The following is a 27,774-nucleotide window of genomic DNA, read 5'->3' on the forward strand; positions in this document are numbered from 1 at the left end:
ACAACAATCCCTCAAAGGTTTTAAAGAGCTTTAAACAATTTTATTGTTTTATTCTCTCTGTAAACCTCTTTGAGGTTTGTTTTTTTTTAACAACAAAATAGCGTATAAATTTTATGAAATACATAAATATATAACCTCTGACAAAGGAGAGTCCACCTCTTTCTGAGTCGGCCTGTTCCACCATCAAAGGGTTCTCCCTAATATTTAGTTAAAATCCCCTTTCTTGCCATTTGAACCCACAGGTTAACGTACTGGTGCTGTTATATGGCCTTCTACACAATCATCTCAAGGTGGTGTACAACAAAAACAGCAAAAGAGCAGTTAAAAACACAAAAAAGAGCAGATACGTTTAAAAGAAAACTAAAACCATTCAAGAGAGACACCCTGTTATAGACCCATTCATCCAGCTCGGAAAGCCTATTGGAATAAAAATGTCTTCAAATGTTTCCAGAAAGTGCAGGTTGTGGAGACCTGTCGTATCTTGGCAGGAATTGCTGGTCCACAGAACAGGGACAGTCACACTAAAAGCCCTGCTACGAGTTACTGTGGCTTCTGAGATCTTTGGAACTTGCAGGAGAACTGGTCCACAGGGATCTACTGGGTACATAAGGGATAAGGGATCTTGCTCTATTATCTATGTGACAGCCCCTCAGATATTTGAAGGTGGCTACCACATTGACTCTTAATATCTCCAGGTTAAACTCACTTAACTCCTTCAACCTATTTCAACATAAGAAGAGCCCTGCTGGACCCACTGAATTCAGCACTGTTCTCATTGTGTGGTGAACCAGATGCTCATGGGAAGCCTTGCAAGCAGAACCTGGGCATTACAGCACTTTCCCCACGTGCAGTTCCCAGCAACTGGGACTCAGAAGCTTATTGCCTGACAGTGGAGGAAGAATGTAGCCATCGTGGCTAGAGGCCACTGACAGCCTTACTCCCCATGAATATGCCTAATCCTCTTTGGAAGCCATCTAAGTTGGTGGACATTGCCACATATTTTGGGACCAAACACCATAGTTTAATTATGTGCTGTGTGAAGAAGTAATTTCCATTGCCTCTCCTCACAGGACTTGGTATCCAAGCCTCTTATCATTTTCAATACAACTTTTACCTCCACAGTTTGCTTCGTGATATGCTCACGGAGATACATCTCTGGTTTTCATTTGGTGGAATTATGTGTCATTATCAAGGGCCAAGATGTCTCACCCTAACAGTCTGCCTAAGCTCCCTGCTACTTGCTTCAAATTTGTCCACAGTTGTGGCTGTTCTCGGAGTTAAGGATAACTCATCTTCTTAATCGGTTGCAATACATCCTCAAAGCCAGCTCTTTTATTTGCTTAAATTAAGTGCTCACTGGGAATCCCTTAATGATGGGCCTAGGCTTTCAAGGAATGGAAATACCAGCGTGCTTACATTACATCTTGCATTATAGAAACGTCTGCAATTGTTAAAAGAAACATGTGGCAACATTTGATGCTAAATTTGAAATGCATTTTCTGCCCCTGTTACTCACCTGAAACGGAGCCAAGATATCTCTTTGCTTTGCATTATAGTGAAATCCAAACTGGTCTGAATGACTATAAATGGTTAGTGTTTGTCTTGGCTCCTACCTGTATCAGATTCAGACTAAGGAATCTTAGCAAAGAAATTACATGGGATAAAATGGATATTTCTAAATTACAACCCAGCAATTCCAGGGCCCTGGTATATCGGTTTTCTGTTTCATCTAATCCTGCTGGAGAGAAAATTGTGTGGATCTGACAACAAAGGATCGAAAAGCATTTGCTTTCATGGGCCAAACGCTCCTTGTTTTGATTATATTGGAGATTTTAAAACAAAATAAAGATCAAGATCAGTTACAGCTTACTAACGAATCAAACGGTTGTAGGTTTGAAACAGTGGGAAACTTGGAAAAAGTTTAAAATTAGGCATCGTGGCACTCTCTCAAGGCCAAACTATAAATTGTAAGGAACAAGGGGCTGCCAGTGAACACACAGTCCTTTGTCAAATTCCCCGCTTCAAAACGTATTGTGCAATTTACACTTTGTGTTCCAAATACACATTACCTTGTTCTATTTATTTATTAATACTCATTATCACTGAGTGTTTGGCCACCCATTAGTGGCAGCCAGTGGGGTGGGGCACAGCGTTAACCATAATTTCTTTGTCTTTATTCACAGGGAAATGGACAATGTCAGCATCAAAACCCTGGGGACAGACTATCCTCCAGGAGTTGAGTCTAGGGATTCATAGCTGGAGTGGGAATTGCCCCCCAGGGCCAACCCCAGAATTACTTTTGCATGAAGAGCTTGTGATGCCAGTGCCCCTCCGGGCCTTAGGATATCACCATGTTCTCTTCCAGATGAGAGGGTCCCAGCTCAGACCGCAGTTTCTATCAGAGTCAATGACTGCTAGATCAAGTTGAGCCCCTTCAAATGGTGAGGATCCTCCCAGCAAATGCAGAGCTAGCCAGAAACAGAGACACGGCTTCTTCCATTTCAGGCTCAGTCCGAGGTCTCCTGCTGCTGAAGCAACGTCTGAGCTCTGCCCTCATGAGGTCTCAAACCTGAACCCTGCATAAAACTATCTAGGGCAGGGTTGGCCAATGTGGCTCCCTCCAGATCATCCCTGGCTATTGCTTATGCTAGTTGGAGCTGTTGGGACCTGTAGGCCACAACATCTGGAGGGAACCACATTGGGTATTCTCACCTCGCCTCTGCTGAGGTCAGCGCTCACAACAGAACAATCAGTGTCCACTCAACAAATGGCATTTGTGTGTGCACCATTGTGATCACCCCCCAGGACTGCAAACTTCATCATCTTACAATGACAGGGATAAATCCTGCACCCATCAAAATTGTGGCATGGACTATACATGTAATGAAAACAATAATAAGGCACTGAATCGCTGAACAAATGGAAGGGATGTGCCAAAGGCGCTCAATGCCTCGGACGCCATTTGGTCTAGGGCTGGCCCTGGTGCTATAAACATGGCCATAAGAATAAAAAGCACTAAACACAACAATGACTTGGGAATGTTAGAAAATCATGCTGGAAAACTGCCTAGATTTGTCTGTTCAACAGAACTGTTATTTTATCACGGTCATAAAAAGCATTTTATTATTTTTTTTAGGAAAAGAAGAACAATTTAAATGAGCTGTGATTAAAATAATGAACCCCGGAGCCGAAGCATTTTAGATAAAAGATACATTTGGTGTTGGGAGAGATAAATTACTTATGGAAGCTAAGTGAACGTCTCTGCAGCAAATGCACTGCCACATGACGGTGCAGGGGTTGGGGACAACATAAAGAAGTTTCCACTTGCATCATTAGCTTCCGCTATAATAAACGAGGCGCTCCATGTGATGTATAATACAGAAAAGAAAACACAGCTGCTTTGCTTCGGCAGGGGAAGTGCATAGGTGCGATGCACCTGAGTCTTCGCACACTTAATAAGCCCTCTATAGTGAGGCTGGCGAGCTCATAGCATCTACTGCTGAAAACCATTATCTATGGATAATTAACTATGTCAGGACACTGAGGTCCTAACATGAGGCCCTCATAATTCCCCACTAAGGCAGAGACAGTATAACATTATTGTAATATATTACTAATTTTTAAGAATAAGGCTGTATCATTGTTGTCTTATTCGGGGGGGGGGGGGCTACAAAACGGCCCAGTTTTTAAATGAACGCTGCTTTGCTTCTACAGTTTGAAATTCTGCTACCTCCTCTTCTCTGCCTGCTTTTATTTTTTAGTATAGGGATTTATATCCCACCCTTCAAAGAGATTCCCAGAACAGCATACAATACATATCTTGCTGCACATTTTTTAATGTCAATTCAGAAAAGGTTACTCAATTATAGTAACTGTCCTGTAATACAATTATTTTGATTTTTTATTATTTTGGGTTGTTCCTCCAGTTTTTTAAAGGTAACCGTTCAAATAATAATTTAGAGTCTTTTGATATGACTCTGAGGAGAGTGTAAGGTTAAACACTGTCTTGTGCCGTATTACTTCAAAGCATTGTGAAGACATTCCATTTATCACCAATCAATTACCTGCCTTCATTCCTTCTCTTCAATTTGACAATGTTTTGTCAATTTAATCATAAATACCATCTTCCAAGCACTTAACAGCCAGTCTGTTAAAAGGGTGGATTGTATCCAACTAAGCAGTATCAGAATAGACTTGCTAAAAATCAGCGGGCATCACTAAAGTCACTTTATTTAAATGGGTCTACTCTGAGTACAATTTACTTGGATACAGCACAGTGGGTTTACTTTACCCATATTGATGACTCTATGTACCTCCTTTTGATTGCTAATGACAATCAAACATTAAACAAATATTAAACATTAAGCAAACACGGAAAAGGAAAAGGAGTGTGCAATTTTGTTACTTTGTATATGTGTGCTCTATTATTAAATACCAGGATTGTTTGGATTTGTTATATTTGTAAACAGTTTTCTTATATGGTGGTCAGATTTATAAAACACTCACGGTCCTAAAAATATATATTTCTCTCCATTCATAAAACAGTAAATCATCAATTCTCATTTATAGATGTTGACTTTGCAATCCACTTTATCCTCTCAAAGCATCTCCCTCTTTTTGGAGGAAGGGAATGTTGGAGGAAATTTAATAAAATAAAATAAATATTTTAATCACTCAATAAAAAGGCTTTTTGACACGTGGAGACAAAAGCTTGAGGACATTTATTAAGAAGACTGCCTACCGTGTTGGGCTCTGTGCTACTTCATAATTAAAATCGCACCTGAGCAGAGCCATCTGTGAGTGTGCATTCAGTCTCTGAGAAAGCAAGAAAATCTTCCCCCCTGTACACAAATGACAACACATTTCTGCACAACTCTTACATGAAATAATACCAACCCCTTCCGCACCAAAGAAATCACAAAAAATCTTTATAGAAACCCTTATAGAGTAAGTGGCTTCAAAGTCCAGCTGTATCCCTACCATAAAGAATGGGAAGGCATCTCAGAGAATCTTGTTTCTCCAATTATACCAATGCACTCTAAGGATGCTTCATACAGAGTAAAGCCTTAAAGCAGGTGTAGTAAAAATGTGCATCTGTGTCGCAAAAGGACAGTTTTGTTCAGTCTGGAATTTAAACTCGGAGATTGTTTTGATTGGTTTTAATATTGTAATTGTAAATTGTTGTAACCTTCCATAAGGAAGGGAAGGGAAGAAAAATAATAGATAGATGATTGATAGATAGATAGATAGATAGATAGATAGATAGATAGATGATAGATAGAGAGATAGCAGTGTGTTTATCATTCTCAAAGTAGACCCACTGGGCATGGCTAACAGGCCCATTAATTTTAACTGGTGTACCCTGAATAAAAACTTAGTTAGATGCAAACCCACTAAAGCAAACCAACCTAGGTGGCCATTCTTAAGACTTGTATGTAGATCAGAACAGCTAACAACGGGATTATATTTCACCAAATTCTGTGGTGCTGTTTTGGTTCAAAAATGTGTACAAAAATGAACCTTCTATGGGAGATATATGTACCAAAACAAAAAAATCAAGAGAATTTAAACATGAGTTTTTTCATGAACCCTAAAAAGCAAACAAACCAAGAAACATGGACTGAATGGATTCCTGAATGGACACAGGTGAAACTGATGCCAAACTGAAATAGGCTGATGTTGTCTATCCCTGGTTGTAAATGAAGATCACCAGTGTGTGGGCTTTAAATCATGCACTGGGAAGGTTTGATTGGCAGTGGTTTCCCAGCATACATACATACATAGAGGAAAGCAGTTGGGCATAAGATATTCACAGTGCCATCTTAAATGAGTGGTCTGAATGCACCCAGTGAGGCAGCAATTTTAAAGCTAAGCAGGCATGGATCTGATTCAGGGGTTGCTGAGTAACCAGGGTTATCTGCTTGCAGCTTTCAAAAGGAGGCCATACGTTTAACACAAGCCACTAATTTCACGTTATCAGATACCGGGGTAAGCCTTGGTCCACAGAGATGAGTGGTTAAGTAGAGCTAAAAGTGGGAGATTGGCAATTATACTTATGACAAGGAATGGTTAAAAAGATCAATGTTTATTGACCACAATGAAATATATGGATTCTTTATCGGTGATTTTTTGTGGGGAGAGGGAATAGAGAGAGAGTAGGAATCCTTTATTTGTTATTGGAACATGAGAGTTAAAGGAACATCAAACTTTGAGAAATGTATTGTCATTGCTAGATTGTCAGTGTGCACCCAAGTTGTTCGGCATCTTGCCAATTTCTCTTATTTTTTAGTTGTAATTATGGCAATAGAGTAATTGAGATCAAATTTTTTTAAAAAAACTATTTATGGGTTGTTTTATGACTAATTTTAAAGGCATTTCATAAAAAACAAAGAAACCAATTACTTTGATCCAGGTAAAGTTAGCTGTGCTAGCTGTGACTATATCAGTGTAATCGATGTAACTCATAACTAATTTAAGTTCCAATGCTTTCAGTTGTTATGTCATCTATTGTTAATTAAAAACTGTGCACCCCACTTCTCTTTTAAAAAGGCAAACAAAGGCAGATAGCAACGTCATTAAAAACAACAACACACCAATCCAACTAATTAATTTGAACTTTGCCTATGATCCCAGGCTCACTTACCTGGGGGGAAGCCCATTGAACTCAGTGGAACTTACATAGGATTGCTCCAAATGTCATGGCTAACTTCACTAGGATTGGGGCAGCTGTTTGTCCTCTGTTCTATTTATTTTATATGCAGCATGACCTCGTCCATCAAACTCACCTTGAGCTGGATAGGGGCTCAAATCAGACCCCACAATAAATTAATGTCGCTCATATGGTGATATAATGATATGGATCTGCAATTGCTTTGAATAATGGAGAACTGTATCAGGGGGAACCTACAGTATAAATATTTTTAGCTGCATGCATGTATTCAGCATCAGAGGGTATTTTTATTTCTGCATGTCTACAATTTATAAGTGCCTTTCTTGCTGACTGAAGGGGGGTAGGTAAACAAATGTCAAGACAGATCTCAATTTTGCAATCTGCAAATCCATAAATAAGATCCTATACAATAAAACCTAGATCTCAGTTAAATCAATGGAAGTTCTCTCAGGGCCAAGGTTTCTCTCTATAAAGGCAATTTCCCAAATGCATTTTTGACCTGGTACTGACCCTACCTTGAAAATGCAGTTTTCTTCCAGGATTGTTGATGCAACAGAATACAACAGGGCTTTTGGAATCATTCCCTCTTTGGTCTATTATTTCCTTCCATGGCATTTGCCTCCCCCTCCCCATTCTTTTTTTCAACACACACACACACACACACACACACACACACACACACAGAGGTATTTCACTGAAAATATTTCACAGTTCACATGTGCCAGCAAGGTGCCCATCAGCCAAGTTTTAACACTGACTTTTAAACCAGCAAATTTTAGTATTCTCCTCCTCAAATAGTAGATAAGTATTACAGAGGGGTAACTAAGGGAAGGAGTAATAAGGGCATGTGCTTGGGGCATAAAATAGGCATCAAAGATCATGCACTACACTGACAGTTATGAAAATAAATATTAATTGATGTAATGGTTTCATTAAGCACCTTTTTGAGGCAGCCAAGGAAAAGCCAGATACTGACAGAGTGAGGGGCTTAATGAGGGAAGTAGAACGACTGCAGCCTAACACAGTAAAGCTCATTGGTTTGTTACTACTAGTGTAGAAGCATAAAAAATCAAGAAATGGGAAAGGAGACTGCAATTCTGTATCCACTTAGCTGGCAGTAAGCTCCATTAAAATCAATAGGATTTCAATCTGAGTAGACTGGTGTAGACACAGGATTACATTTGAGCAGCTATGGGTAGGATTGAGCTGTCAAAACTGTTGTTGTTTTTTTTATCAAATTGCATTGCATTGCCAATTTCACAGAACTTTATCATACATTTTGTTGAACCAACCTTAAAACTGATCTATCATAAGGCATTGTTTTACACAAAGGTCCTATATTTAAATCAGAAGGTATTATCTTCCCTGGTTGGAAAAATACATCACAATACTTTTGCGGGGGTTGCGGGGGGCAATGAAACCTAGGATTACTTTACATCTTCATAATTCATGTAACATTTGTTCATCAACATATTCTCCTTTTCTTTTCGCAAATATAGATCAGTCAGCATTCACTGATTTAGACAAATGGAGACACTTTGGAGACAAATCCTGTTGGAGAACATGCTATGATTATTAAATACATAGTTTGCTGAACATTACCTTGCTTTGATAAGCCACTGTGTGTGTGTGTGGAGATTTTAGCTCCCCCCCAGCTAATAAATAGCTAGAAGCCTTGCACCTGATGTTGATGAGTAATTCTAAGAAGCCCAAATAACAGTGCAGTTTTGAAAGGTTCAGTCCTCCATCTTGATTCAAAATGACATATCCAAATGCAGACAAAATCCTGTTTTTTAATCTCAAGAACCATCATGCAAAATTTGGCTATGCTATCTTAAGAGGTATCCGAATACACAGAGGATACACAAATAAACAACTTTCCAAAAAGATGGCTATAGTTGCCATGCTTTAATGAATTGCATATTATAACTGCATATTGTTTGTTCACAGGTGTTCTGCAGTTGGACAGATATTCACCCAAGACAGCTAAATTCATATTTATTTACCTTGAACTCTGATATAAAAGTTGAGAAAATGAATAATAATAATAATAATAATAATAATAATAATAATAATAATAATAATAATAATAATTTATTTCTACCCTGCCCATCTGGCTGGGTTTCCCCAGCCACTCTAGGCAGCTTCCAACAAAATATTAAAATACAATAATCTGTTAAACATTAAAAGCTTCCCTAAACAGGGCTGCCTTCAGATGTCTTCTAAAAGTCTGGTAGTTGTTTTTCTCTTCGACAACTGGTGGGAGGGCGTTCCACAGGGCGGGTGGGAGAGGAAGAAAGCACACCATTATAAGAGACAAAAGGTTTGATTTCCCCACCCCTTAAGATGCAACAAAGGGAATGAAAATACTTCACTTTGACTATTATAAATCCATGATACCTGAAACTTTTCCTATGAACTAATTTTGCAACGAAAACTCAGAGTGTGCATGAAAATAGAAGTGAACAGATGTCCCCCTCCCCTCCCCTCTAAACCCATTCCTCCCTACAATTAAACCAGCAATGATTTTACAGACCAGTGAGTTGCTCCAGCGTGTGAGCGCGCATCTGTGTTTGTGTTTACGGGGCTAATCACTCGTGTCTTCGAGCATCCCCCCCCCCCATCCTGGCTCTTCCTACACCCCTCCAACTCCAGTACATAACCACTGCCATCAGACAGTATCAAGTTCGCCTCTCCCTCTCCCTCCTTTTCTCTTCCTGCACTTTGCAGATGATGCCTCTAACCATCATGACAACAGCGAAGGCAGGAGGGAGGTCTCCGTACCTGCCTACCTAAAACAAGTTTCTGTAAAGTAATGAATAGAGACAGCTTGGGGACCATCCACCTGCACCAGCCTGCCTTTTACTGCTTGAAAAGCAAAACCACGAGGGATTGGCAGAAGGTACTTGTCTGACAGGGCCAGGACAGGCTTCCTCCTCGGTGACAGCCCGGGCCTTGCCTCTTAAACCTGACCCGCCATAATTCCTTCACAATGCAGCAGCAAAGCAGCTGACAGTAGCAGCTGCATCTCTTAAGCGAGATGGATGGAATTTTCATAACTAGTTCCCCAAGTTGCATTTTACCTTCAAGATAATTTATGAGCCGCTCCAGAGCCTTGAAGAGACAATATGCTTGCCATAAAATTAACTGTAACAGTCTTGTAGGTTATAATTAACACTGGGAGGGTAGCACCAACTGGGTGAAACACATGGCATAATTGATAGTGAAACTGGAAATTAAGGGGAAGCTAACAATATCATTACTGTGCACGTCGCTTGGGCAAAACCAACGCTTTCCAGGGGTTAATTGCACTCTCCTTCCAATCTACACATCTCTGATGGGGAGTAGATGTGTGTCCCGGGTAGTAGGAAAAGGCAAAAGAGGCAGGGATACTTGGCAAGTCCACTGTTGCACCTGGGCTGGTGGATTTGCATTATGGCTTCCTGACAGGAAGAGACATATGCATGGAACATGGCAGCATCTAAACATCTGGTGCCAAGGACACCACTGATGAATGGGGGAACCTCACCAGATATTTCATTGTCTCTATAAATGGTGACCTTAATCTGCTAACAGTTCTCCTCAAAAGTTTCCTTCCCTGCTATGTAAACACCCCCACGCAAAAAACGTATGCCTATTGGGACTGGTAGAGTGGATGGCAAGGAGGCCAAAAGTAGGTGGAGCAAGAGGCAAAACAAAGCCACCCCTGACTGGTTAGGAGAAAGGAGTAAGGAAGCCAGCCAGTGGGGATAGCTGAGTGCAGACTGTGGATGGTGGGGCAGTGCTGTATTTGCCCTAATGGAACTGTTGGCCTCCATCTTGTGCAGCAGCTCAGACTTGATTCTGATCCAGGCAAGTGGGGGTGACCAGATTAGTTGGTGAAGCTGCCCTGGAGGCAGAGGTAATAGATACCAACCCATGGCACAACATCGCCTGAGCCAGATCCTGGTGGTCAGGTATCTCTTCAATCCCAAATTGGGACCTCCAAAAGCAGTAAAACTTATGCCTCCTGAAGAGCCAGATTCCTCACACCAGGGACCCCATGCATGTGTTCATTGTTATGCACTCATCCCTTATATCCTCACTACAACCCTGCGAATTGGGTTAAGCTGAGAAACAATGAATGATCCATGCTCTCCCATTGAACTTCATGGCTGAGTCAAGATTTGAAGCTGCCTCTCCTTGGTCCTCATCCAACACTGACTCATTAGGAACACTGGTTGCTAGGAACCAGAGTGCGTGGGTGTGTGGGAGGGGAATTACTTTGTCGTGGGAACAAAGGCATGGATCCTAACTTTCCTTTCATGAATGGAGTAGAAAGTACCAGTACCCTTGCAGAAAGTACCAGTTGAGACTGCAGTGCCCTTGGGAATGATATGGTGGTGGGTATGGTGAGAAGATTGCAGGTGGACTGAGGACTTTATCTGAACAGAGGAACAACTTAAGGCAAGTTTAAGGAGCACAACAATGGGTAAGGATGGATCTGTTTTTAATGGAACACCCCATTTGGCACAGTTTGAGCATACAGGAATATTTTAACTTCTCTTAATGTAACAACCCAACCTGGCTGTGAATTAAGATATGCTAAGTGCATGTCCCCCCCCCCAAAAAAACCCCAATTCTGCTCTATAACAGTTGCCTTAAGAAATGCTGAAGTGCAATTATCTTAACATCTAATTCATCAAAGGAGAAAAACAAGGAAAAATACTGATGGTGCGGAGTTGATGAACAGAACCAATTTTATAAAAAGGCAATCTGGAACACCATCTAACCACTTACCCATTCTCTAACAAGGACCAGAAACTGAAGGTATTTATTTGTGTCTTTCATACACACATATATAAACACACACACACATATATGTCCCTGGACAAGATATTGGAAAATGGTTTGATAAATGATGGAACAGTGTCACCTACAGGCAAGATAAGCAGTTAATAAACCGCCTCCATCCTCAGCCACTTCCCCAAGCTGACAGCTGAATTTAGACTTTATCTATAACCTGGAAAATACATGGCAAAGGAAATGACTAAGATACACCGGGGACACCCCTAGTATAAAATAAAATTACTACTCTTCATGTGTGGCAAATTGTCTTCTTAAGATAAACACACTGTACAGCTAGCGATTAATCCATTATGGGGCGGACAAATTGCTAACCTTTCCTCTCCAGGGCATTTCTTCAAATCAACCTTGACCATGATGGTCAAAAATCATTCTGATTAAAGGGCTAACACGGCAGCTAAAGACAAATTTGGGGGTGTCAAAAGTACACTTATCTCTCCTTAACATCAAGCAGAACGCCTACATAACTCATAAGCTTTGTGGAAGTGTTATCCATGAATCTACCAGCCCAGAAACTAAAAATATGTACTGGCCAAGCTTATTATGAGTTTGGGAGCAAAGTTCAGAAAATATATGAAACCAAAACACCCAGCTAGCAAATATTAAATAGCTATTTACATTCTGAAATGAGGTCTTTACTGGGTTACTATGTTCACTAGATTAGTGTAAATCTTCATGAGCATCTTGGATGAAGATGGAGATCCTAATTTGTACACAGAGTTATCACCTATCCTAGGAGGTCAGGGCAGTCCCAAAGAGCAGTGAGCATGTCCATGGCAGAGAATGGCTGTTTCATGTCCACGTTGAGATCATAAGCACTCAAGGAGCTTCTGGATAGGCTTAACTATCTTTTGTATATGTCTTCTGCTTTCACAATGAAGCCACAAAGGAAGTCCCATTTTGAGCTGGTAACAATAAATACTCATTTGGGCCATACTAAAGAAGACACATGCAGCAGTGTGATCTCATGCATGTTCAGTGAGTAGAGACGGAGTGAAAAACTGTTGCATTTTAATGAGTTGTGCTTTTTGAACCAAGACACAAATTGAAACAGCTATCTTTCAAAATTTGCATTTTTCTGAATTTTGTGATTCAGTTCAACAACCAAACAATATGTACCAAAAATGCATATATTCATGAATATAACATACTAAATACCTTACAGGCAAAAAAAAATGTGTTTATTAGGAAAATTTCTCACTAAAGGGCTGAGAAATTTTCATAAGGATCTTTTCTGAAATAAACATGCACAAATTGTTGAGGAAATGCAGAGAAATGAATTTAAAGTTTGGAGAAATGAGGAAGTTGCAGAAGCAACATTGACAGATTTGTCTATCTCTACCCATACGTAAGTCCCAGTGTGATCAGTTTGTTCTACTAGAATTCCACCTAGTAGACTTGGGAAGCACCACTGCTGAGATCCCTGAAGAAAGTATGGGTTACAAATGGAATAGCTAGCTAAATTTGAAGGAGGCCATTCTGAGGCACTGGGTTGTATCCAACTAAGTTTGACCCACAATGGAACAAGTTCCTCATGTCCATTAATTTCAATAGGTCTACTCCAAGTAGAATTTAGTTGGAATAATATTACAGTGGTACCTTGGGTTAAGAACTTAATTCGTTCCGGAGGTCCGTTCTTAACCTGAAACTGTTCTTAACCTGAAGCACCAATTTAGCTAATGGGGCCTCCCACTGCCGCCGCGCCGCCGGAGCACGATTTCTGTTCTCATCCTGAAGCAAAGTTCTTAACCTGAGGTACTATTTCTGGGTTAGCGGAGTCTGTAACCTGAAGCATCTGTAACCTGAAGCATATGTAACCCGAGGTACCACTGTATTTGCTTTTGCAAAAAAATAAAAAATAAAAATGTAGACTACCTATAGTAGCCTATAGTAGCAGTAGCCAAAATGGCATCATTCTCCATATGTTGGACTCCCATCATCCTATGTTGGACTCGCATTAGCCATACTAGCTGAAGCTGATGGGAGCTGCTGTCCAACAATCAATGTTAGAAACTGCGATATGAAAGTTAGGAGCTAAATGGCATCTTAAACCTAGGTTATGGGCGCAACAGTGGAATCTCTAGGCACACTTTTTTATAACAAGAACACAAAGCTGAAAATGTACAGTATGAACTGCAGCTAAAATATTATGTTCATTTTTCACATGGTCTAGTCCCACCCCTGCCCACCCCCCTAATATTCTTAAGAGGATCTCTTCTCCAGAGAGTAGCTGGAAGTGGGGAGGCAGAAAAAGGTCCTCCTTTCCTTCCACATTACAGTTTTAATCTGAACCCTTAGGCGCAGTACTGTGCGCACTAGAGCTCAGAAACTGTGCACACTAATAAAATTCCCCATCGCAAAATGTGCCTAGAACAATGAGAGTTTTGAACACTGCCAACAACATCCAGAAGACATCATGCTGCCTAACCCAATCTACAGAATTGTCTTCAAAGACTGTCTGCAAATGTTAACCAAGAATGGTCTTATATGGGGTGATTTTACAGATTATCTTATCTTTGGGATACAAGCTGATCCTCAATGGGATGTCAATGTTCTAGGTTCACAAATATTTTAAATTATATGTTTCTATTAATTAAGTTAAAGCAAATTAAGACGGGGTGGTGATGATTTGGAGGTGCACAATGCACAGGTGGTTGTTGTTGTTTTAAAAAAATGATACATAAATCTTGCTTAATAAATAAATAACTAGGGAGAGAAAGTAGAGCGGGTTTGAAGGAAGTGCAGAAAACAGGAAGTGACTTTACATCTGCTAGAAAGGGGAGTGGTTTCAAATCCTATTGAAAATAAGTGAATGGTATGCCACAGTATCCCACCCCAATATGAACACCAAACAGGTCGGGTGGGGAAGGAGGGGGCAGATAGCAACACAACTCTCTCTCTCTGTCTCTCTGTCTCTCTGTCTCCCTCTCTTTCTCTTTCTCTTTCTCTTTCTCTCTTTCTCTCTCCCTCTTTCCTCCTCTTCATCCAGCTACATTATCCGTACCTTCTCTCTCTGCCTTGTCCCTTTTGTGTCCTGCCTTTTAAGATTGTTAAGCTTGCGGACAAGGACCGTCTTGTTCTGATTGCACAAAAGCGGCACAGGGAACCACTTTAGTGAGGGCACACATGCTCTAAATAAATACATACATTTCATCAATAACTTCATTAAGGTCTTTCACTTCTCAATTTTCCAGGTCCCATCAATGTTGCCTTTGATGGAAGGAGGTGAGGGGAGCGTTACTAACTTCAATCTTAAAGTTAACCCTAAGGGCTAACTCTATGATCACTGGATGGAAGACTTTCTCAAAAAAAAATTAAAAATACAGAACTGCTTTTAGAACTCTGTAGCTTATTTTAGGTTTTTTTATATAAAAAAATGAAATTGTTTATTAGAACATTTGCTTTGTTTTTGTCTTAAAAGATACATCTGTTTGCCACCCTGGGCTCCCTAGGGAGGAAGGGAGAGAGATAAATTTAATAAATAAATGAAATGAAATAATATTTTAGACTGATCTTTTTCAGCAGCAATCTAGGTAATTTCGCCAGTATTTTAGGGATTTCCTAGCATACTCAAAGCAATATGAAAATAAAAATAAAATCATCACTGGTGGGGGGGGGAGTATTAGGATGCAAGGTGCCAATGGGACTTAAGAGGAGAAAAGGCATTTCTTCAAAAGGTTACCCCTCTCTGTAGTCATGGCTCTCCAGAAATTCCAATGGGTTATAAAAATGCTGGTCTTCCAATGTCACCTTCTGTCTCTACCTCCTCCCCCTTCCCTCCTGCAGTTCTCATCTGTTGCTATAAATAATTTTTCAGGGGTCACCGAGATCATTGCTTTAAAAGTAACATCTTAACAGAAAGAACCATTACCCCAGACCAGTATATGTTGACAACCTAGCTTGCACCAGAGATTTCTTTGGCTGCCGCTTCATTGTTGAGAGCAGCGACTGCATGTGTGCGTGTGTGTGTATATTATTCCAACAGGGAATTAGCTGTGTGAAATTCTAAGCAGAGCACAGGTTTGAAAGCATCTTATTTTTTTTTACTGTTGTTATTCTTTTAAGGAGATAAATCAGAAGCACCCTTAAGAAGGATAGGCTCACACGTTATGAATGCGAGTCCATACCCACAAATATGTGGCAGTCATTTGCATCACAAATAAAAATCCCTACCTTTTATAAAGCTTGTGCTCTTGCTAACCTGGAAGGAAATTTGGCTCATTATGGAATGGGTGGGATACCTGTGCCCCTCCAGATGCTGCCAGATGACACAGCCCATCATTCCTGTGCTGGCTGGGGCTGATAGGAATAGGAGTCCAGCAATAAGGACCCAGCTGCACTATACAGCTAAAGCAATATCATAGCACTTGGAACAGGGAGATTGCCTTGCCCAATAGACACCCACTTGACTGCTTCAATCTGCGGAACTGGCACTGCTACAGGTGCCACACAATACCCACGTTTGTAAGAAATCTATGTTGTAGTGTGGTTGCACTTACATTTTGGAATGGCATCTCTATTGCTATCAGGCAAGCTCCTTCACTGTACCCTTTCTGGTGTCTGTTAAAAACAGTTTTGTTTAGAAAAGCCTGCCCAGATATCCGGAATGTTGATGTGTGTTTTGATCTGTTTTTAGTTTACTGCTGATACTATTTTTTTTCTAAATGTTTTAAATTGTTGTAAACCTCTTTGAGGGTTTTTTAAATTAAAAAACACAACCCTATCAAGTAGTGTATAAATTTTATGAAATAAAATTAATAAATTAAACAGTCATGGCTCCCCCCAAGAAAAGTATTCTGGGAACTGTAGTTTGTTCATGGTGTTGAGAGTTTCTAGGAGGAGACCTCTCTTCCCCTCACAAAGCTGCAATTCTTAGACCGGTTTTGCAATCAACCCCTCTTCACGGTAAACTCTTGAGAATTGTAACTCAGTGAGGGGAATTGGGTGTTTAAACAACTTACAGCATCCTGAACAAACTACAATTCCCAGGATTCCTTGGGGGAAGCCACGGCTGATTGAAGTAGTATGATACAGCTTTGTGCATACTGCAAATGAGTTCAGATAGATAGATAGATAGATAGATAGATAGATAGATAGATAGATAGATAGATAGATGATAGATAGATAGATAGATAGATGATAGATAGATGATAGATAGATAGATAGATAGATAGATAGATAGATAGATAGATAGATATGAAACATCCTCATTAAGCAACATACAGTTGTACCTTGGTTGTTGAACTTAATCCATTCCGGGAATCTGTTCAATTCCCGAAAATGGTTCGAAAACCAAGGTGCAGCTTCCGATTGGCTGCAGGTGCTTCCTGCACTCAATCAGAAGCCGTGTCAAATGTTCAGCTTCCAAAAAATGTTCGCAAACCTGAACACTCATTTCCTGGTTTGCAGCGTTTGGGAGCCAAAACGTCCGAGTACCAAGGCGTTCGACAACCAAGGTACGACTGTATAGCACACTAACTAATAAATCAACTAAGCCAGACGAAAGAAAAATGAAAATGGTCATTGGATGTAAAATGATGGGAAGAAACATGAGACTTGAAAATCCTGCATGTGTTCTGAGGGACAAAGCTTGCCCTTGACTTCCACAGCTTCTAAATGCTTCATCATTTATGAGGGATACCAAGCTGGTCAGCTGAGATCTTTTACTGGATTGGGTTCCATATCCAAGCGTGGGAGTTATCTTGATGAAGAGCTGTGTGACTCAAAAAGGCAGCAACTCCCTTGCCAACAAAGGCTGGCCTCAGAAAAGATAACACCTGATCTGATATCCTCTTATACAACACAGTGCCATATATAACTTCACCTTGGTATCTGATTATCCATGCAAGTGGTACATGGCCACTAGAAGGGCAGATAGTTAGATATTTACACACATAAATAAGTGATCACTTAAATCATCTGGGGAAAATTCTACCCTGCCAAAATATTAAAAAGGTAAAGGTAAAGGACCCCTGACAGTTAAGCCCAGTTGCAAACAACTCTGGGGTTGTGGAGCTCATTTCACTTTACAGGCCAAGGGAGCAGGCATTTGTCCGCAGACAGTTTTTCTGGGTCATGTGGTCAGCATGACTAAGCCGCTTCTAGCGCAACCAGAGCAGTGCATGGAAACACCATTTACCTTCCCGCCAGAGTGGTACCTATTTATCTACTTGCAATTTTGGTGTACTTTCGAACTGCAAGGTTTGCAGGAGCTGGGACTGAGCAATGGGAGCTCACCCCGTTGTGGGGATTTGAACCACCGACCTTCTGATTGGCAAGCCCAAGAGGCCCAGTGCTTTAGACCACAGTGCCACCTGCATCCTATGCCAAAATATTATAGGTCGGTAATTTTCCACCATTGTGCCTCTACTACAGAATGCCCTTCACTCTGGCACAGCAACCATCAGCTGCTTCAGATGGATTGTAAAGATACATCTTTTTGCCCAGGTTTTCCTTAACCCATAAGATTGGATCCTATTTCTTTATTTGTTTGGATAACTAGATCAATAATAATGATAAATCAAGCAAAAAGTCCTGAATAGTCTGGGCCAGAAGCTGGACCTTTTCTTTCAGCTGGAACTTGCAGGAACTCAGTTCCAGCACCATTGACATTATAAGAGATTGGGGGAGGTATTCATGGTGAGGTCCAGCTCTTCTTTCCCCAGAAAAATAGTACAGTGGTGCCTCACAAGACGAAATTAATCCATTCCGCGAGTCTCTTCGTCTTGCAGTTTTTTTGTCTTGCGAAGCACGGCTATTAGCGGCTTAGCGGCTATTAACGGCTTAGCGGCTATTAACGGCTTAGCGGCTTTAAGAAAAAGGAAACAAACTCGCAAGAACTCACAAGACGTTTCGTCTTGCGAAGCAAGCCCATAGGGAAATTTGTCTTGCGGAACAACTCAAAAAATAGAAAACCCTTTCGTCTAGCGAGTTTTTCGCCTTGCAAGGCATTCGTCTTGCGGGGCACCACTGTACTGGCCAGAAGTATATACAACCCACTCCCACATGAACCTGCCCTCCCCTCAGATCATTTTTGGAGGCCTTGCTTTCTATGCCCTCAACTATCTGAGATGTTGATAGATGATGAGAAGTCAAGGGGCCCTCCTCATTAGTGACACCTAGATCACAGAAGTCATAGAATCATAGAATTGGATGGGACCCTGAGGATCATGTAGTCCAACCCTTTGCTATGCAGGAATATGCAGCTGCCTCATATGGAGATCGAACCTGCAACTTAGGTACTATCAGCACCATGCTTTAACCAACTGAGCTATCCGGGCTATAAGTCCCTTCTAGAGAAGGCTCACTTATTTCCTTCCTTTAGTCCTCACATCAAAACTTTGCTTATTTCTTCTATTTGGGAGGGGGGTGAATATTTTGAGAGGAACACATAAAGCTGTCTTATATTGAGTCAGGCCATTGGTTTATCTAGATCAATATTGTTTACATTGACTGGCAGTAGAACTCGAGGGTTTCAGACAGGTCTCTCCCAGTCCTACTTGGCGATGTTGGAGACTGGAACTGGGATCTTCTGCATGCAAAGCAGATGTTCTACCACTGAGCCACATTATTGAGTTTTAACACTTCAAAGGGGCTAATATGGGCATGTGTGGATTGGAACGAAGAATTCATAAAAGAAAATATGAGTTCAGAGTTTGAATGGGGCACCTGCAATGCTGGTTTACTAACCTAGATTGTCATATGAACATCATCCCACTTTAAAGTTGTACTTATTATGAAGTGCAACAAAAGCACCAAAGGCCCTACCAGTTCTGAACACCACCAATATTATGGGGTCATTTCTTGGGAAGGTGAAAAAATGTAATCCATCTCTGGGATGGTTTAAATCCTAAATGTCTATTTTTATATACAGTTTCACCTCCTGTATTCAGTATGTGAGCAGATTTTATGAAGATTTCCATTTATGAGGCATAAAGGACATTCAGGAAAAGGGACAGAATGGATGGATGGATGGATGTCTTGGAAATCAAAATCCTCGACAAGCAGATTAAAAGTAAATATTGGCTATTTCCTTGTTCCCCAGGGAGTCATTTTGTATTCCCAGTTGCAACACCAATTTGGTACTTGAAAACCAAGCAAGAGTCACACACTTTCCTCCTGCACAAGCCAGCTGCCTCTGGCAGACACCATTGTTTTTAACAGGCACGATGACAGCTGATACTAATGCCACTTTGTGGTTCAACTGTCAGATGATGGAGCTAACACTCTGTCTTCACAGATTATACATTTGTCAGTCCTGTGATGTGCTGGGCTTCTGCCATCCTACACAGCCAGGAAGCCTGACCATTTTAGTTCCCCTCCACTTGCAGAGTCCGAGTGGTAAGGAAAGTGGTGGAGGTGGGGAGGTCACCAAGCTACCAGAATTCCAAGCCACCTCTAACTATCCTTCACGTATTGCAACTACCAAAGCCGGTGTAAACAAGGAGCACAGTCTGAATTCACATCATGGATTACAGAGTTTGGAATGCTTGCTGGGAGGAAAGATTGTTGAGGTGCAGAAGGAATGGTCTATGTCAGAGATTCAAAAATGGGGAACTGAAGAAAGAAAGAAAGAAAGAAAGAAAGAAAGAAAGAAAGAAAGAAAGAAAGAGGAGAAGGAATCCCAACAGTGCTGATTTTTAGGGTGTATGGTCACATCGTGGGTGGGGAACCTGTTGCTCCCCAGAAGTGGGCTCTAGGAGCAGTAAAACAAGAGCTGCCCAAGGTTTTGCTTGGCCTTCAACTTCTGCAGGAGGTCCCACTCAGACTACAAACACCATCCATCTACAGCAAGGAGAGACAATCAGATGTCCCCCCCTGAAGTTGCTGGACTCCAATTCCCATCGTCCCTGACCATTGGTCATGCTGGCTGGGGCTGGTGGAAGTCGGAGTCCAACAACTTCTAGAGGGACACGGGTTCCTTGGTGATATCCCTTCTCTCTCAAGCTCTGGCCATTTCCACAGTCTACTTGGTTTTGTTTCTCAGAAAAGAGTCGAATGGGGTGGGGTGGCTTAACATTCTGAAAAAACTAAGATAAGAGAGTGACTCAGAAGCTTAAGAAGCCACCGATCCAGCTTGAGATATCTTGCTGGCAAGGTGACCCAAGGCAGGAACCCAAGTTCTTTACGTAATTCACTCTAATTGGCTTCATTATTTGGAACATGCACAATCCTAGCATTTCCACTTTTTTAGGGTGTTGAGGGGGGTTAGGTATGGAAGAAGAGTCCTTGTCAATCTTACTAGATGTCAGCAGCCACAAGAAACTGAGAAGTGACAGATATCAGAGGGACAAGGAAATTACTGACAGAAGACATTTCCCCCCTAAATTGAGCATAAAGGCAATTTAATTTAAATCAGTGTTACCATTCATATGGCACTTTAACAAACTGCTACAGTAACCAAATCTATAAACTATTTGTCTATTGTGTTAAAGTTATTATAAAACATGGGTGGGTATGTGTTTTCGTTTTATTATTCAACTAGACAATAACCTCTGATTAATTCCTGTTTGGAATCAATAGTTTGAATCAATTAACATTTTTCTGCTGTATAAGATGAATAAAAACTATTATTATTATTATTTGCCTTGGGCCATGGTCTTTTATTATCTGTTTTTGTGTTTACAGTACCAGCCCAGTGATGCCTAAAAGCCTGGGGATACCTAAAATGTTCATTGTGCACCAGCATCAAAGCTAGAGAGCCATCTTAGCTCCAGAATGTAGAGACTAGTCTTAGATTCAGGTTTTTGAAGAAGCTTGCCAGAGAACTGATAAAGAAGTTTGTTCAAGAACTAACAAACACTTCACACAGAGACACTCACCTTTATCAGCTGTGTGTTACCAGCAACAACCATTTCAATGAGTTCGAAAATGTTATGAGGTTTGTCTCCTAAATTAAGAGGTGCATGTGATATCATACTGAATTCTTTTCCATAAAATGTCTTCCTAAGCCACAGATGGAATTAATGCAAAGAAAGGTCTACATGCCTACATAGAGTACACTTTTTAAAAACAGAAATACATTTTATCTTTTTAATATCTATCCATCACACTAATGCCCACTGAGACACATCTTTCATGGTTATGAAAACTCTAAATAGCCATGATGCTATATAAATGAATAGCTACAACCAGCATTTTGGCATAAAATATGTAGTCTTTAAGCAGTTAAACAGCAGAATAATCTGCCCCTTGCCATGTTTGATGAGAAAAAGCAGAGAACCTATTATTGTTGATTAAAAAGCAGTATTGAGAAGACTCAGTCCTCTGCATGCTTACCTGACTGTAAGACCCATTAAAGCCAATGGAACTTACTTCTCAACGCAGATAGCATAGGACTGCACAACTTTCATAAACTAAAGGAGGGATGAGATAGATACTAAACTGCACTTTCCCCTGTCTTCTCTTTGTCTCGTCATGGGTTCATTTCTTCCATGGTCGCCATTAACTCTTAATCTATTCCAGCTCTCCTTATGGGTCATTGATTCTATATGTACCGTGGTTGTTTTAAAATGCTTCCCTTTGGTCAAAGGGGAGGAGAGGAGAGAAGAGAAGGGGAGAGAGGGAGAGAGAGAGAGAGAGAGAGAGAGAGAGAGAGAGAGAGAGACGCCTTGAGCCAGATGGGCGACTTCACACTTCATTTATCAAACCCAATAGACTAGGCCCCATCTCCCTATGCTTGCTTATTGCAGTTAAATTTCCTTGCAATTTGGTAATAATTTTCATTATCAGACAGTGACCCTAAAATACAAGGAGATTCCTTCCCCCCTCCCCACTTTTTTGTGGGGGGTTGTCTTCATGGCAGGTTTGAAATTCACAGCCGCACTCTTTTAGCTTTCTGACTCTACAGTAGGACGTGAGAAGCTGCCTTTACTTTATTAAGAGAAAGATGACCTCTTGTAAGCAGAGGTCAAGAAGAGGTCAGCTCAAAGGCCTCAAGAAGCTCTTTAACAGCTATAACAATCTGTCCATCAGACCCTATCTCGCAGAATAAACAAACGGCAGCCTTTAGGAACCTTTGGTTGATTCTGTTAACACTCTGAGCATATTCACATCCTTCCTCCTTCCCTATTTATATCCTGTTCTTTTTCCTATAACTGCTGTCGCTCTGTGTACTGGGTCGCTAACACACCAAGTCTGCTTTAAAACAACCAACAAACACTGGGCAGCTTGATCCTCTTTAGATCCAGACAGGGATGCTGCTGGAAGACTTCCATCCTCCAGAATGCTCTCTGCCCTGCCAGTGCAAGAAAAGACCTGAGATGGCTGGATAAGGAACTTCTGCAAACTTGACTAAGATTCAAGGGGTGGGTCTGTTGTAAGCACATTACAAAAACCAAGAGGATTTCTAAGAAATAAAAGACACATACCCAAGAAGATTCTAATAATTATTATGATGATGATGCATTGCAAATTTAGCCAATTAATATCAGTTCATGTTCAATTTTATAGGAAACGAAGAGCTACCATTTTAACACACGACATCATCTGCTAAGCCATGGTTTGTTTAACAAGCTATGAGTTAACCATGGGTTGTAGCACATGCAGGCAGGTTGGCAGGCAGGCAAAGAAACCATGGCTTGTTTCTCCAAAGTCTGGCATAGTTTTCCAGCAGCTCTTCCCTCATGTCTTTGCAGTTTGGTGAGCATTTGGTGTTCAGTGCTCAGACAAACCATAGTGAAGGAAAGGTGCTGGATTCTCATATAACACCAAATGGTGGTTAAAATAAATTGAAGTCCAAAACCAACAACAAACCACAGCTTCACACCATGGTTTCTTGGCAGTAAACAAATCACAGTTAAGTGACTGGGCAGGGTTCATGCATAAGACTAAATTAGGGTTTAATAAACCACAGTAAAATAAACCTGGCCTGGTAATATGAGCTAAGCAGGTCACTGGCTGCATTTGCATGGACTTTGCATGGTTTAGCACTACATGGAGAAGCTGCAGCAAACCCAAGTGGAACATTGTGTCTGCCTCTTCCTCCTCCTATGCACCCAGGAAGACTTCTGTGAAAATTATCTACATTTTCAAAGGAAGTTGACTTGTATTATATTGTATTGTATTCTGGCTTACATCAAACTTCACAGAGTTTCAAAAACAAGACAACTTCAAACCATGGATTAGAAACTGGCTTGTTTACTTGGGGACCTTCTGTGTGCAAAGTTTGCCCTGTATACCCAAGCTATGGTACCTCTTTAGGATTGTCTCTGAATAATGAGCAAGAATGAGCAATGGCAAGCTTCTCCAGAAATGGAGTCCAACCAAACTGGAACTGCTATATCTTCATAATCAGATTGCCATAGAAAAGCAGCCCTCATTGCATGCTAGTTCAACTCATTCTGCATGCTAAATAAATAAAGCTTGCTCAAGCAAGCTGCATTCTGTACCAAAGAAATGTTGAGTTCTGCTACCTTAAGCAAATTTTCACCACTACCCCTTTGTACTCGGCAGACTTCTGTGTTTTGCTACTTGTGAAAAGACCAAAGCCAACAAGACCCAACCACCAAATATCTTGCCAGCTGCCTTGCTGGGTTCTGAGATTTCAGCCAGCACTGCTGAGTTTTCAAGACTGTTTTCACACCCATCGGGACTAGAGATTCAAAGCTTTTAAAATAGAAGTTTCAATTCTCACAGAGATGAACGGAACACGTGCTGTCACACATGCCTGTTGTTGTTTTACACTCTCCCACAAAACAGTGGCATGCACACATGAAGCCCTGGCTCATTCCTTTTTGGTACATACTGCAAGCACTTTGTAGCTGACACACTCCCCAAGCTCACAGGATGAGTCCAGGTGCAAGGTTCTTGTGTTAATTTATAAGGAACCACAGAGCCTAGGGTTTGCTGATCAGAAGGTCGGCAGTTCGAATCCCGTTGCTCGGTCCCAACTCCTGCCAACCTAGCAGTTCAAAAGTGCGTCAAAGTGCAAGTAGATAAATAGGTACTGCTCCGGTGGGAAGGTAAACGACATTTCCGTGCGCTGCTCTAGTTCGCCAGAAAGCGGCTTAGTCATGCTGGCCACATGACCAGCTGTACGCTGGCTCCCTCGGCCTATAGAGCGAGATGAGCACCGCAACTCCAGAGTCGTCCACGACTGGACCTAACGGTCAGGGGTCTCTTTACTTTTACCTAATCCCTCATATCCTTGCCTGAGAACAGAGGTCATTAGGGGAGACAGTAGTCCACCATTGGCTTAGATGCACAACTCCTATCCACTAGAAGAAGTGTGTTAGCCCAGTTTTATGGAACTCCCAGCTAAGAACAGACAGGTTCCCCCCACTTGCTGAAGGTTCATTTAATCCAGCAGGCATTTTTAATTAATGTTTGGTTTTAAGGATTCAACTGGAGTTTTTTTAAAAAAAATTGCATCTATATATAGTGCTTAAAAACAATTGTAGTTCAGTGGCAGTAGAGCAGCAGGTGGTAAGCCCTCCTTAAGGAGTGGTTGGATGGCCATGGGTCATGCTCTAGTTGAGATTCCTGCACTGCGAGGGGTTGGGCTAGATGACCCTCAACTCTATAATTCCCTGCAATAAATAAATAAAACTCAGAGGAGGCAGAGAGAAGGTAAAAGCTGCCCTCAGCACCCAGCTCAAATGACTCCAGCACTCGTAGAACCCCAGCTTGCCACCATCTCCATGGCTTTATGAGGCTGCACTACTCTTAACTTCATAGTCTAAAGAATCCAGTCCAGAAACCGCAGCAGAGCCGCAATCCCACTACACCACTGGATTCAAGCACTTCCCCAATAGGGCAGCGCCCCTTCCATTATAGGAGGCTTCCTCCAGTGGGCCTTTGCCTATGCTGGCTGGGACTTGTGGGAGTTGTAGTCCAACATCTGGAGGGCACCGCATTGGCCAACCCTGCTCTTTAGCAGGCATGGCTAATTCGTGGCTCTCTAGACAATGCAGGACTGCAACTCACGTCTTCCCTAGTCATTGCCCGCACTGGCTGGGGCAGATGGGAGTCAGAGTTCAACACCTTCTGAGAGGCCACAAATTAGCTACTCAGGGCTACAGCCATTACTTGAGTGTCAGGACAATATAGGGTGAAAACTCTGGGGAAGAAAAGGAATATGATTTAGTGGGACACACATCTCAAATTTTCAGTTTTACAAGGGAGCTCACAGCCAAAACTACAGTACTTGTATAAACCCGTTAAATATACACGAATACTTACAGAGTCTCTCCCCCCCCCCAACCAGCTCTGGCTGTTTTCCCTCTGATCTACTTGACCTAAATTTCTCCAAGTTGCATTGTTCATAATATGTCTTCTCTAATGCACAACGTAAGGTAATTAGAGTCATCTGTATTTAACTTCCAGAGAAGGGGAAAAGGAGAGAGAAAAAAATCTATTATCTAATCTGGCTGATCCCCTGATGGCTTGCTGAAAGTAAAATACTATAACCTATTGCCTGGCCTTTGACAAGCGCTAATTATTTCCTGTCGAAGCACATTTTTCTTGTGTAATTCCAAAGTACACAATAGGCTGATCTCTAAAACACAGGGGCTGCTCCTCCAGAGCCTCGGCGGATGTTTTATAACTTTCACCACCCCAGCGAACGCTTGACGGCTACTATCGTCAGCGCCTCCATTCCAGACATCTCTCCAAACCTTTGAAGAGGTAAAAAGTGCGGGATATGGTAACAGTCTGTTTATGTGGATCATATGGATGGGACTCTTTAAGATAGGTCAGTGTGATGAGAAACATCAAATGTGAGTCAGAGGAGAGGGGAAACCGATTACAGTTATTTAATACTCTGGGGGCACTGTCTTTTCTAAGGCTTTCAAGACACCATGCTCTTGAAATTTTCTTTCAGGTGTTTAGTTTTAATGAGGCCTGCATTTCGTCTGCTGCTAAGTCTCTCCCCACACATGCCCCCTGTTCCTCCCCTTCCCCTCTCCACCCTGATGCCTGCAAAGTACTTACCATTTTTGTTCTAGAAGCTAAATTATGTCTGTTGGCTCCAGCTTCTGACTAAATTGGTAGTTGTAAGGGAAAAGGCCAGAAAACCGTGTAACTAGATTCTTTCCAAGAGGGAGTCCTCTCCCCCTCATCTCCCTACGGTGCTGCTTGGTGATTATTTGTCCTGCTAAATTGATCCACTCACTGAGTTACATTTGTTATGTTTTCTTTAAAATATATGTATGTGCACACACTACCCTGACTTTTCCATTTTTAGTTTGTTACGTTTCTAACCCACAGTGCTCAGTCTAAACAGAGGAGGTATTCGTTGCTGGGCACAGACCCTGTGGAACTGAAGGCGAAACTTCTAAAACCTCAAATCTGGTGGGTAGAACCCATCTGCACAAAGAGGCTCCCTGAGAAGAATCCATTTAACTGGCTTGAGGAAACCAACATCTGGTACGGTGTTGTCCCCAGAAAGTGGGCATTCGCTGCTAGTTTGAAACACCAATCTAGGCACAGATGCACTGGCTCAATTCAAAGTGCTTTTTTTTTTTTACATAGAAAGCCCAACCCAGCTCCAGACCTCAATTATCTTTCAAAGTGGCTCTCCCATTATAAACCTGTCTGTATTCTTTGGACGTCTTTTGAGGTCCTCCTCTGGGTGCTCCCTATAAGGGAGTTTTGGAGGGTAGAAACAAGGCACAGTTTTCCTCCACTGGGGCTCCCAGTTTGTGGAATGCTTTTTCCAGTAAGATCTACCTGACACCATCATTAACATTCTATTGGCACCAAGTAAAAAAAGCAACACCTTTATCAGTTCTCCCAGACATTTAACAGAAGATGATGATTTGCTGGATATGTTTTGCTGCTCCCCCCCCCCCCCTTTTCTTTTTTGCTGCTGTTTTACCGGGTCATATCAGTTTATTTATATACAACATTTCCCACAAATTTCTGCTCAGATCTGTGTGTGCCCCAATCTCCCAGCCATATAATGCTGTCCAAAACTGTCAAATTCTTGTTTTCATTTTTCTCATGCACAAAAATGTATCTACGGTGCAGGGCCCAACACACAAATATGTTTTGCAGACAACTGCTTGTTTTGAAAATGCAACAGTAGAGGGATGGCCAAATAAATTTTCTTTTCTTTTTTTTAGAAAAAGGAAGGGAAAGTATCAATCAGTATTTAATAAAATCTCACTTTAAATGCAAGAGGCAACCCAAATTAAAGTTTTGGCTGACAACAACCCTGCAGTGTGCCTTTAGTCCCTTCTACCATCACCATCATCAACACATGGTGAGCTAAAGTCAACTGAGAAATAGGCCAAGTTCTTTTGGGTGTGGGAAAAGCA

At 41.4% G+C, this 27,774-nt stretch overlaps 1 protein-coding gene across 1 annotated transcript in view; it reads right to left on the bottom strand.

Moving 5' to 3' along the window:
- FTO (FTO alpha-ketoglutarate dependent dioxygenase) overlaps nt 1–27,774 on the bottom strand; it is a 247,381-nt gene that overhangs the window by 106,909 nt on the left and 112,698 nt on the right. The window lies entirely within an intron of this gene.

The sequence above is a fragment of the Podarcis muralis genome, chromosome 7 (assembly GCF_964188315.1).
Source record: "Podarcis muralis chromosome 7, rPodMur119.hap1.1, whole genome shotgun sequence".
Classification (NCBI taxonomy): domain Eukaryota; kingdom Metazoa; phylum Chordata; class Lepidosauria; order Squamata; family Lacertidae; genus Podarcis; species Podarcis muralis.